Genomic DNA, 13,040 nt, shown 5'->3' on the forward strand with positions numbered 1-13,040 from the left:
GTCTCTGGTCCACGATAAAGTTCGATCTCTGGTCCACGATAATATTCGGTTTCACGGTAATGTTCCGTCTCTGGTCCACGATAATATTCTGTTTCGGTTTCACTGTAATGTTCCGTTTCTGGTCCACGATAATATTCTGTTTCGGTTTCACGGTAATGTTCCGTCTCTGGTCCACGGTAATGTTCCATCTCTGGTCCACGATAATGTTGTGTTTCTGTTTCACGGTAATGTTCCGTTTCTGGTCCATGATAATGTTCTGTTTCATGGCAATGTTCTGTCTCTGGTCCATGGTAATGTTCTGTTTCTGGTCCACGGTAAATTTCGGTTTCAAGGTAAAGTTCGGTCTCTGGTCCACAGTAATGTTCTGTCTCTGGTCCACGGTAATGTTCCATTTCTGGTCCACGGTAATGTTCTGTCTCTGGTCCACGATAAAGTTCGATCTCTGGTCCACGATAATGTTCGGTTTCACGGTAATGTTCTGTCTCTGGTCCACGATAATGTTGTGTTTCTGTTTCACGGTAATGTTCCGTTTCTAGTCCACGATAATGTTGTGTTTTTGGTCCACGATAATGTTCGGTTTCACGATAATGTTCCGTTTCATGTCCACGATAATGTTCTGTTTAGGTTTCACGGTAATGTTCTGTCTCTGGTCCACGATAATGTTACGTCTCTGGTCCACGATAATGTTCTGTCTCTGATCCACGATAATGTTCTGTCTTTGGTACACGATAATGTTCCGGTTCTGGTCCATGATAATGTTCTGTTTCGGTTTCACGGTAATGTTCTGTCTCTGGTCCACGATAATGTTCCGTTTCTGGTCAACGATAATGTTCTGTTTCAGTTTCACGGTAATGTTCTGTTTCCGTTTCACGGTAATGTTCTGTCTCTGGTCCACGGTAATGTTTTGTTTCTGTTTCACGGTATTGTTCCGTCTCTGGTCCACGATAATGTTCGGTTTCACGATAATGTTCCGTTTCTGGTCCACGATAATGTTCGGTTTCACGGTAATGTTCCGTCTCTGGTCCACGATAATGTTCCGTCTTTGGTCCACGATAATGTTCCGTCTTTGGTCCACGATAATGTTCTGTTTCCGTTTCACGGTAATGTTCTGTCTCTGGTTCACGGTAATGTTCTGTCTCTGGTCCAGGCTAATGTTCTGTTTCTGTTTCACGGTAATGTTCCGTTTCTGGTCCACGATAATGTTGTGTTTCTGTTTCACGGTAATGTTCCGTTTCTGGTCCACGATAATGTTCTGTTTCGGTTTCACGGTATTGTTCTGTCTCTGGTCCACGGTAGTTTTCTGTTTTGGTTTCACGGTAATGTTGGGTTTCACGGTAATGTTCGGTCTCTGGTCCACGGTAATGTTCGGTTTCACGGTAATGTTCGGTCTCTGGTCCACGATAATGTTCGGTTTGACGATAATGTTCGGTTTCACAGTAATGTTCTGGTCCACGGTAATGTTCTGGTCCACGGTAATGTTCCGTCTCTGGTCCACAGTAATGTTCTGTATCTGGTCCATGGTAATTTTCGGTTTCACGGTAATGTTCCATTTCTGGTCCACGGTAATGTTCTGTCTCTGGTCCACGATAATGTTCGTTTTCTGGTCGACGATAATGTTCGGTTTCACGGTAATGTTCCGTCTCTGGTCCACGATAATGTTCGGTTTCACGGTAATGTTCCATTTCTGGTCCACGGTAATGTTCCGTCTCTGGTCCACGATAATGTTGTGTTTCTGTTTCACGGTAATGTTCCATTTCTGGTCCATGATAATGTTCCGGTTCTGGTCCATGATAATGTTCTGTTTCGGTTTCACGGTAATGTTCTGTCTCTGGTCCACGATAATGTTCCGTTTCTGGTCCACGATAATGTTCCGTTTCTGGTCCACGATAATGTTCCGTTTTGGTTTCAAGGTAATGTTCTGTCTCTGGTACACGGTAATGTTCCGTTTCTGGTCCACGATAATGTTCTGTTTCGGTTTCACGGTAATGTTCCGTTTCTGGTCCACGATAATGTTCTGTTTCGGTTTCACGGTAATGTTCTGTCTCTGGTCCATGGTATTGTTGTGTTTCTGTTTCACGATAATGTTCGGTTTCACGGTAATGTTCCGTTTCTGGTCCACGATAATGTTCTGTTTCGGTTTCACGGTAATGTTCTTTCTCTGGTCCACGATAATGTTCCGTTTCTGGTCCACGGTAATGTTCTGTTTCTGTTTCACGGTAATGTTCCGTTTCTGGTCCACGATAATGTTGTGTTTCTTTTTCACGGTAATGTTCCGTTTCTGGTCCACAATAATGTTCTGTTTCGGTTTCACGGTAATGTTCCATTTCTGGTCCACGATAATGTTCTGTTTCGGTTTCACGGTAATGTTCCGTCTCTGGTCCACGGTAATGTTCCGTCACTGGTCCACGAAAATGTTGTGTTTCTGTTTCACGGTAATGTTCCGTTTCTGGTCCATGATAATGTTCTGTTTCACGGTAATGTTCTGTCTCTGGTCCATGGTAATGTTCTGTCTCTTGTCCACGGTAATGTTCCGTTTCTGGTCGACGATAATGTTCTGTTTCAGTTTCACGGTAATGTTTTGTTTATGTTTCACGGTAATGTTCCGTCTCTGGTCCACGATAATGTTCGGTTTCACGATAATGTTCCGTTTCTGGTCCACGATAATGTTCGGTTTCACGGTAATGTTCCGTCTCTGGTCCACGATAATGTTCCGTCTTTGGTCCACGATAATGTTCTGTTTCGGTTTCACGGTAATGTTCTGTTTCCGTTTCACGGTAATGTTCTGTCTCTGGTCCACGGTAATGTTGTGTTTCTGTTTCACGGTAATGTTCTGTCTCTGGTCCACGGTAATGTTCGGTTTCACGGTAATGTTCGGTCTCTGGTCCACCATAATGTTCGGTTTGCCGATAATGTTCGGTTTCACGGTAATGTTCTGGTCCACGGTAATGTTCTGGTCCACGGTAATGTTCCGTCTCTGGTCCACAGTAATGTTCCGTATCTGGTCCATGGTAATTTTCGGTTTCACGGTAATGTTCCATTTCTGGTCCACGGTAATGTTCTGTCTCTGGTCCACGATAATGTTCGTTTTCTGGTCGACGATAATGTTCGGTTTCACGGTAATGTTCCGTCTCTGGTCCACGATAATTTTGTGTTTCTGTTTCACGGTAATGTTCCGTTTCTGGTCCACGATATTGTTCTGTTTCGGTTTCACGGTAATGTTCTGTCTCTGGTCCACGGTAATGTTCTGTGTCTGGTCCACGATAATGTTCGATCTCTGGTCCACGATAATGTTCGGTTTCACGGTAATGTTCCGTCTCTGGTCCACGATAATTTTGTGTTTCGGTTTCACGGTAATGTTCTGTCTCTGGTCCACGGTAATGTTCTGTGTCTGGTCCACGATAATGTTCGGTTTCACGGTAATGTTCCGTTTCTGGTCCACGATAATGTTCTGTTTCGGTTTCACGGTAATGTTCTTTCTCTGGTCCACGATAATGTTCCGTTTCTGGTCCACGGTAATGTTCTGTTTCTGTTTCACGGTAATGTTCCGTTTCTGGTCCACGATAATGTTCTGTTTCGGTTTCACGGTAATGTTCCATTTCTGGTCCACGATAATGTTCTGTTTCGGTTTCACGGTAATGTTCTGTTTCTGGTCCACAATAATGTTCTGTTTCGGTTTCACGGTAATGTTCCATTTCTGGTCCACGATAATGTTCTGTTTCGGTTTCACGGTAATGTTCCGTCTCTGGTCCACGGTAATGTTCCGTCTATGGTCCACGAAAATGTTGTGTTTCTGTTTCACGGTAATGTTCCGTTTCTGGTCCATGATAATGTTCTGTTTCACGGTAATGTTCTGTCTCTGGGCCATGGTAATGTTCTGTCTCTTGTCCACGGTAATTTTCGGTTTCAAGATAAAGTTCGGTCTCTGGTCCAAAGTAATGTTCTGTCTCTGGTCCACGGTAATGTTCTGTCTCTGGTCCACGGTAATGTTCTGTCTCTGGTCCACGGTAATGTTCTGTCTCTGGTCCACGGTAATGTTCTGTCTCTGGTCCACGGTAATGTTCGATCTCTGGTCCACGATAATGTTAGGTTTCACGGTAATGTTCCGTCTCTGGTCCATGATAATGTTCTGTTTCATGGTAATGTTCTGTCTCTGGTCCATGGTAATGTTCTGTCTCTGGTCCACGGTAATGTTCGGTTTCAAGGTAAAGTTCGGTCTCTGGTCCACAGTAATGTTCTGTCTCTGGTCCACGGTAATGTTCCATTTTTGGTCCACGGTAATGTTCTGTCTCTGGTCCACGATAAAGTTCGATCTCTGGTCAACGATAATGTTCGGTTTCATGGTAATGTTCCGTCTCTGGTCCACGATAATGTTGTGTTTCTGTTTCACGGTAATGTTCCGTTTCTGGTCCACGATAATGTTGTGTTTCTGGTCCACGATAATGTTGTGTTTCTGGTACACGATAATGTTCTGTTTAGGTTTCACGGTAATGTTCTGTCTCTGGTCCACGATAATGTTCTGTCTCTGATCCACGATAATGTTCTGTCTCTGGTCCACGATAATGTTCCGGTTTTGGTCCATGATAATGTTCTGTTTCGGTTTCACGGTAATGTTCTGTCTCTGGTCCACGATAATGTTCCGTTTCTGGTCCACGATAATGTTCTGTTTCAGTTTCACGGTAATGTTCTGTTTCCGTTTCACGGTAATGTTCTGTCTCTGGTCCACGGTAATGTTCGGTTTCACGATAATGTTCCGTTTCTGGTCCACGATAATGTTCGGTTTCACGGTAATGTTCCGTCTCTGGTCCACGATAATGTTCCGTCTTTGGTCCACGATAATGTTCTGTTTCGGTTTCACGGTAATGTTGTGTTTCTGTTTCACGGTAATGTTCTGTCTCTGGTTCACGGTAATGTTCTATCTCTGGTCCACCCTAATGTTCTGTTTCTGTTTCACGGTAATGTTCCGTTTCTGGTCCATGATAATGTTGTGTTTCTGTTTCACGGTAATGTTCCGTTTCTGGTCCACGGTAATGTTCTATCTCTGGTCCACGCTAATGTTGTGTTTCTGTTTCACGGTAATCTTCCGTTTCTGGTCCACAATAATGTTGTGTTTCTGTTTCACGGTAATGTTCCGTTTCTGGTCCACGATAATGTTCTGTTTTGGTTTCACGGTAATGTTGGGTTTAGCGGTAATGTTCGGTCTCTGGTCCACGGTAATGTTGGGTTTGACGGTAATGTTCGGTCTCTGGTCCACGATAATGTTCGGTTTGACGATAATGTTCGGTTTCACGGTAATGTTCTGGTCCACGGTAATGTTCTGGTCCACGGTAATGTTCCGTCTCTGGTCCACAGTAATGTTCCGTATCTGGTTCATGGTAATGTTCGGTTTCACGGTAATGTTCCATTTCTTGTCCACGGTAATGTTCTGTCTCTGGTCCACAATAATGTTCGATTTCTGGTCGACGATAATGTTCGGTTTCACGGTAATGTTCCGACTCTGGTCCACGATAATGTTCCGTCTCTGGTCCACGATAATGTTCGGTTTCACGGTAATGTTCCATTTCTGGTCCACGGTAATGTTCCGTCTCTGGTCCACGATAATGTTGTGTTTCTGTTTCACGGTAATGTTCCATTTCTGGTCCATGATAATGTTCCGGTTCTGGTCCATGATAATGTTCTGTTTCGGTTTCACGGTAATGTTCTGTCTCTGGTCCACGATAATGTTCCGTTTCTGGTCCACGATAATGTTCCGTTTCTGGTCCACGATAATGTTCCGTTTTGGTTTCAAGGTAATGTTCTGTCTCTGGTACACGGTAATGTTCCGTTTCTGGTCCACGATAATGTTCTGTTTCGGTTTCACGGTAATGTTCCGTTTCTGGTCCACGATAATGTTCTGTTTCGGTTTCACGGTAATGTTCTGTCTCTGGTCCATGGTATTGTTGTGTTTCTGTTTCACGATAATGTTCGGTTTCACGGTAATGTTCCGTTTCTGGTCCACGATAATGTTCTGTTTCGGTTTCACGGTAATGTTCTTTCTCTGGTCCACGATAATGTTCCGTTTCTGGTCCACGGTAATGTTCTGTTTCTGTTTCACGGTAATGTTCCGTTTCTGGTCCACGATAATGTTGTGTTTCTTTTTCACGGTAATGTTCCGTTTCTGGTCCACAATAATGTTCTGTTTCGGTTTCACGGTAATGTTCCATTTCTGGTCCACGATAATGTTCTGTTTCGGTTTCACGGTAATGTTCCGTCTCTGGTCCACGGTAATGTTCCGTCACTGGTCCACGAAAATGTTGTGTTTCTGTTTCACGGTAATGTTCCGTTTCTGGTCCATGATAATGTTCTGTTTCACGGTAATGTTCTGTCTCTGGTCCATGGTAATGTTCTGTCTCTTGTCCACGGTAATGTTCCGTTTCTGGTCGACGATAATGTTCTGTTTCAGTTTCACGGTAATGTTTTGTTTATGTTTCACGGTAATGTTCCGTCTCTGGTCCACGATAATGTTCGGTTTCACGATAATGTTCCGTTTCTGGTCCACGATAATGTTCGGTTTCACGGTAATGTTCCGTCTCTGGTCCACGATAATGTTCCGTCTTTGGTCCACGATAATGTTCTGTTTCGGTTTCACGGTAATGTTCTGTTTCCGTTTCACGGTAATGTTCTGTCTCTGGTCCACGGTAATGTTGTGTTTCTGTTTCACGGTAATGTTCTGTCTCTGGTCCACGGTAATGTTCGGTTTCACGGTAATGTTCGGTCTCTGGTCCACCATAATGTTCGGTTTGCCGATAATGTTCGGTTTCACGGTAATGTTCTGGTCCACGGTAATGTTCTGGTCCACGGTAATGTTCCGTCTCTGGTCCACAGTAATGTTCCGTATCTGGTCCATGGTAATTTTCGGTTTCACGGTAATGTTCCATTTCTGGTCCACGGTAATGTTCTGTCTCTGGTCCACGATAATGTTCGTTTTCTGGTCGACGATAATGTTCGGTTTCACGGTAATGTTCCGTCTCTGGTCCACGATAATTTTGTGTTTCTGTTTCACGGTAATGTTCCGTTTCTGGTCCACGATATTGTTCTGTTTCGGTTTCACGGTAATGTTCTGTCTCTGGTCCACGGTAATGTTCTGTGTCTGGTCCACGATAATGTTCGATCTCTGGTCCACGATAATGTTCGGTTTCACGGTAATGTTCCGTCTCTGGTCCACGATAATTTTGTGTTTCGGTTTCACGGTAATGTTCTGTCTCTGGTCCACGGTAATGTTCTGTGTCTGGTCCACGATAATGTTCGGTTTCACGGTAATGTTCCGTTTCTGGTCCACGATAATGTTCTGTTTCGGTTTCACGGTAATGTTCTTTCTCTGGTCCACGATAATGTTCCGTTTCTGGTCCACGGTAATGTTCTGTTTCTGTTTCACGGTAATGTTCCGTTTCTGGTCCACGATAATGTTCTGTTTCGGTTTCACGGTAATGTTCCATTTCTGGTCCACGATAATGTTCTGTTTCGGTTTCACGGTAATGTTCTGTTTCTGGTCCACAATAATGTTCTGTTTCGGTTTCACGGTAATGTTCCATTTCTGGTCCACGATAATGTTCTGTTTCGGTTTCACGGTAATGTTCCGTCTCTGGTCCACGGTAATGTTCCGTCTATGGTCCACGAAAATGTTGTGTTTCTGTTTCACGGTAATGTTCCGTTTCTGGTCCATGATAATGTTCTGTTTCACGGTAATGTTCTGTCTCTGGGCCATGGTAATGTTCTGTCTCTTGTCCACGGTAATTTTCGGTTTCAAGATAAAGTTCGGTCTCTGGTCCAAAGTAATGTTCTGTCTCTGGTCCACGGTAATGTTCTGTCTCTGGTCCACGGTAATGTTCTGTCTCTGGTCCACGGTAATGTTCTGTCTCTGGTCCACGGTAATGTTCTGTCTCTGGTCCACGGTAATGTTCGATCTCTGGTCCACGATAATGTTAGGTTTCACGGTAATGTTCCGTCTCTGGTCCATGATAATGTTCTGTTTCATGGTAATGTTCTGTCTCTGGTCCATGGTAATGTTCTGTCTCTGGTCCACGGTAATGTTCGGTTTCAAGGTAAAGTTCGGTCTCTGGTCCACAGTAATGTTCTGTCTCTGGTCCACGGTAATGTTCCATTTTTGGTCCACGGTAATGTTCTGTCTCTGGTCCACGATAAAGTTCGATCTCTGGTCAACGATAATGTTCGGTTTCATGGTAATGTTCCGTCTCTGGTCCACGATAATGTTGTGTTTCTGTTTCACGGTAATGTTCCGTTTCTGGTCCACGATAATGTTGTGTTTCTGGTCCACGATAATGTTGTGTTTCTGGTACACGATAATGTTCTGTTTAGGTTTCACGGTAATGTTCTGTCTCTGGTCCACGATAATGTTCTGTCTCTGATCCACGATAATGTTCTGTCTCTGGTCCACGATAATGTTCCGGTTTTGGTCCATGATAATGTTCTGTTTCGGTTTCACGGTAATGTTCTGTCTCTGGTCCACGATAATGTTCCGTTTCTGGTCCACGATAATGTTCTGTTTCAGTTTCACGGTAATGTTCTGTTTCCGTTTCACGGTAATGTTCTGTCTCTGGTCCACGGTAATGTTCGGTTTCACGATAATGTTCCGTTTCTGGTCCACGATAATGTTCGGTTTCACGGTAATGTTCCGTCTCTGGTCCACGATAATGTTCCGTCTTTGGTCCACGATAATGTTCTGTTTCGGTTTCACGGTAATGTTGTGTTTCTGTTTCACGGTAATGTTCTGTCTCTGGTTCACGGTAATGTTCTATCTCTGGTCCACCCTAATGTTCTGTTTCTGTTTCACGGTAATGTTCCGTTTCTGGTCCATGATAATGTTGTGTTTCTGTTTCACGGTAATGTTCCGTTTCTGGTCCACGGTAATGTTCTATCTCTGGTCCACGCTAATGTTGTGTTTCTGTTTCACGGTAATCTTCCGTTTCTGGTCCACAATAATGTTGTGTTTCTGTTTCACGGTAATGTTCCGTTTCTGGTCCACGATAATGTTCTGTTTTGGTTTCACGGTAATGTTGGGTTTAGCGGTAATGTTCGGTCTCTGGTCCACGGTAATGTTGGGTTTGACGGTAATGTTCGGTCTCTGGTCCACGATAATGTTCGGTTTGACGATAATGTTCGGTTTCACGGTAATGTTCTGGTCCACGGTAATGTTCTGGTCCACGGTAATGTTCCGTCTCTGGTCCACAGTAATGTTCCGTATCTGGTTCATGGTAATGTTCGGTTTCACGGTAATGTTCCATTTCTTGTCCACGGTAATGTTCTGTCTCTGGTCCACAATAATGTTCGATTTCTGGTCGACGATAATGTTCGGTTTCACGGTAATGTTCCGACTCTGGTCCACGATAATGTTCCGTCTCTGGTCCACGATAATGTTGTGTTTCTGTTTCACGGTAATGTTCCGTTTCTGGTCCATGATAATGTTCCGGTCCTGGTCCATGATAATGTTCTGTTTCGGTTTCACGGTAATGTTCTTTCTCTGGTCCACGATAATGTTCCGTTTCTGGTCCACGATAATGTTCCGTTTTGGTTTCAAGGTAATGTTCTGTCTCTGGTCCACGGTAATGTTCCGTTTCTGGTCCACGATAATGTTCTGTTTCGGTTTCACGGTAATGTTCCGTTTCTGGTCCACGATAATGTTCTGTTTCGGTTTCACGGTAATGTTCTGTCTCTGGTCCGTGGTATTGTTGTGTTTCTGTTTCACGGTAATGTTCCGTCTCATGTCCACGATAATGTTCGGTTTCACGATAATGTTCCGTTTCTGGTCCATGATAATGTTCTGTTTAGGTTTCACGGTAATGTTCTGTCTCTGGTCCACGATAATGTTCCGTCTCTGGTCCACGATAATGTTGTGTTTCTGTTTCACGGTAATGTTCCGTTTCTGGTCCATGATAATGTTCTGTTTCATGGTAATGTTCTGTCTCTGGTCCATGGTAATATTCTGTCTCTGCTCCACGGTAATGTTCGGTTTCTGGTCCATGATAATGTTCTGTTTCATGGTAATGTTCTGTCTCTGGTCCATGGTAATGTTCTGTCTCTGGTCCACGGTAATGTTCGGTTTCAAGGTAAAGTTCGGTCTCTGGTCCACAGTAATGTTCTGTCTCTGGTCCACGGTAATGTTCCATTTCTGGTCCACCGTAATGTTCTGTCTCTGGTCCACGATAAAGTTCGATCTCTGGTCCACGATAATGTTCGGTTTCACGGTAATGTTCCGTCTCTGGTCCACGATAATGTTGTGTTTCTGTTTCACGGTAATGTTCCGTTTCTGGTCCACGATAAAGTTGTGTTTCTGGTCCACGATAATGTTCGGTTTCACGATAATGTTCCGTTTCTGGTCCACGATAATGTTCTGTTTAGGTTTCACGGTAATGTTCTGTCTCTGGTCCACGATAATGTTCCGTCTCTGGTCCACGATAATGTTCTGTCTCTGATCCACGATAATGTTCTGTCTCTGGTCCACGATAATGTTCCGGTTCTGGTCCACGATAATGTTCTGTTTCGGTTTCACGGTAATGTTCTGTCTCTGGTCCACGATAATGTTCCGTTTCTGGTCCATGATAATGTTGTGTTTCTGTTTCACGGTAATGTTCCGTTTCTGGTCCACGGTAATGTTCTATCTCTGGTCCACGCTAATGTTGTGTTTCTGTTTCACGGTAATCTTCCGTTTCTGGTCCACAATAATGTTGTGTTTCTGTTTCACGGTAATGTTCCGTTTCTGGTCCACGATAATGTTCTGTTTTGGTTTCACGGTAATGTTGGGTTTAGCGGTAATGTTCGGTCTCTGGTCCACGGTAATGTTGGGTTTCACGGTAATGTTCGGTCTCTGGTCCACGATAATGTTCGGTTTGACGATAATGTTCGGTTTCACGGTAATGTTCTGGTCCACGGTAATGTTCTGGTCCACGGTAATGTTCCGTCTCTGGTCCACAGTAATGTTCCGTATCTGGTTCATGGTAATGTTCGGTTTCACGGTAATGTTCCATTTCTTGTCCACGGTAATGTTCTGTCTCTGGTCCACAATAATGTTCGATTTCTGATCGACGATAATGTTCGGTTTCACGGTAATGTTCCGACTCTGGTCCACGATAATGTTCCGTCTCTGGTCCACGATAATGTTGTGTTTCTGTTTCACGGTAATGTTCCGTTTCTGGTCCATGATAATGTTCCGGTCCTGGTCCATGATAATGTTCTGTTTCGGTTTCACGGTAATGTTCTTTCTCTGGTCCACGATAATGTTCCGTTTCTGGTCCACGATAATGTTCCGTTTTGGTTTCAAGGTAATGTTCTGTCTCTGGTCCACGGTAATGTTCCGTTTCTGGTCCACGATAATGTTCTGTTTCGGTTTCACGGTAATGTTCCGTTTCTGGTCCACGATAATGTTCTGTTTCGGTTTCACGGTAATGTTCTGTCTCTGGTCCGTGGTATTGTTGTGTTTCTGTTTCACGGTAATGTTCCGTCTCATGTCAACGATAATGTTCGGTTTCACGATAATGTTCCGTTTCTGGTCCATGATAATGTTCTGTTTAGGTTTCACGGTAATGTTCTGTCTCTGGTCCACGATAATGTTCCGTCTCTGGTCCACGATAATGTTGTGTTTCTGTTTCACGGTAATGTTCCGTTTCTGGTCCATGATAATGTTCTGTTTCATGGTAATGTTCTGTCTCTGGTCCATGGTAATATTCTGTCTCTGCTCCACGGTAATGTTCGGTTTCTGGTCCATGATAATGTTCTGTTTCATGGTAATGTTCTGTCTCTGGTCCATGGTAATGTTCTGTCTCTGGTCCACGGTAATGTTCGGTTTCAAGGTAAAGTTCGGTCTCTGGTCCACAGTAATGTTCTGTCTCTGGTCCACGGTAATGTTCCATTTCTGGTCCACCGTAATGTTCTGTCTCTGGTCCACGATAAAGTTCGATCTCTGGTCCACGATAATGTTCGGTTTCACGGTAATGTTCCGTCTCTGGTCCACGATAATGTTGTGTTTCTGTTTCACGGTAATGTTCCGTTTCTGGTCCACGATAAAGTTGTGTTTCTGGTCCACGATAATGTTCGGTTTCACGATAATGTTCCGTTTCTGGTCCACGATAATGTTCTGTTTAGGTTTCACGGTAATGTTCTGTCTCTGGTCCACGATAATGTTCCGTCTCTGGTCCACGATAATGTTCTGTCTCTGATCCACGATAATGTTCTGTCTCTGGTCCACGATAATGTTCCGGTTCTGGTCCACGATAATGTTCTGTTTCGGTTTCACGGTAATGTTCTGTCTCTGGTCCACGATAATGTTCCGTTTCTGGTCCACCATAATGTTCTGTTTCAGTTTCACGGTAATGTTCTTTTTCAGTTTCACGGTAATGTTCTGTCTCTGGTCCACGGTAATGTTTTGTTTCTGTTTCACGGTAATGTTCCGTCTCTGGTCCACGATAATGTTCGGTTTCACGATAATGTTCCGTTTCTGGTCCACGATAATGTTCGGTTTCACGGTAATGTTCCGTCTCTGGTCCACGATAATGTTCCGTCTTTGGTCCACGATAATGTTCTGTTTCGGTTTCACGGTAATGTTCTGTTTCCGTTTCACGGTAATGTTCTGTCTCTGGTTCACGGTAATGTTCTATCTCTGGTCCACGCTAATGTTCTGTTTCTGTTTCACGGTAATGTTCCGTTTCTGGTCCACGATAATGTTATGTTTCTGTTTCACGGTAATGTTCCGTTTCTGGTCCACGATAATGTTGTGTTTCTGTTTCACGGTAATGTTCCGTTTCTGGTCCACGGTAATGTTCTATCTCTGGTTCACGCTAATGTTCTGTGTCTGTTTCACGGTAATGTTCCGTTTCTGGTCCACGATAATGTTGTGTTTCTGTTTCACGGTAATGTTCCGTTTCTGGTCCATGATAATGTTCTGTTTCATGGTAATGTTCTGTCTCTGGTCCATGGTAATATTCTGTCTCTGGTCCACGGTAATGTTCGGTTTCAAGGTAAAGTTCGGTCTCTGGTCCACGATAATGTTCCGT

The sequence above is a fragment of the Leuresthes tenuis genome, unplaced genomic scaffold, assembly GCF_036924035.1.
Source record: "Leuresthes tenuis unplaced genomic scaffold, fLeuTen1.0.hap1 SCAF_1, whole genome shotgun sequence".
Lineage (NCBI taxonomy): Eukaryota > Metazoa > Chordata > Actinopteri > Atheriniformes > Atherinopsidae > Leuresthes > Leuresthes tenuis.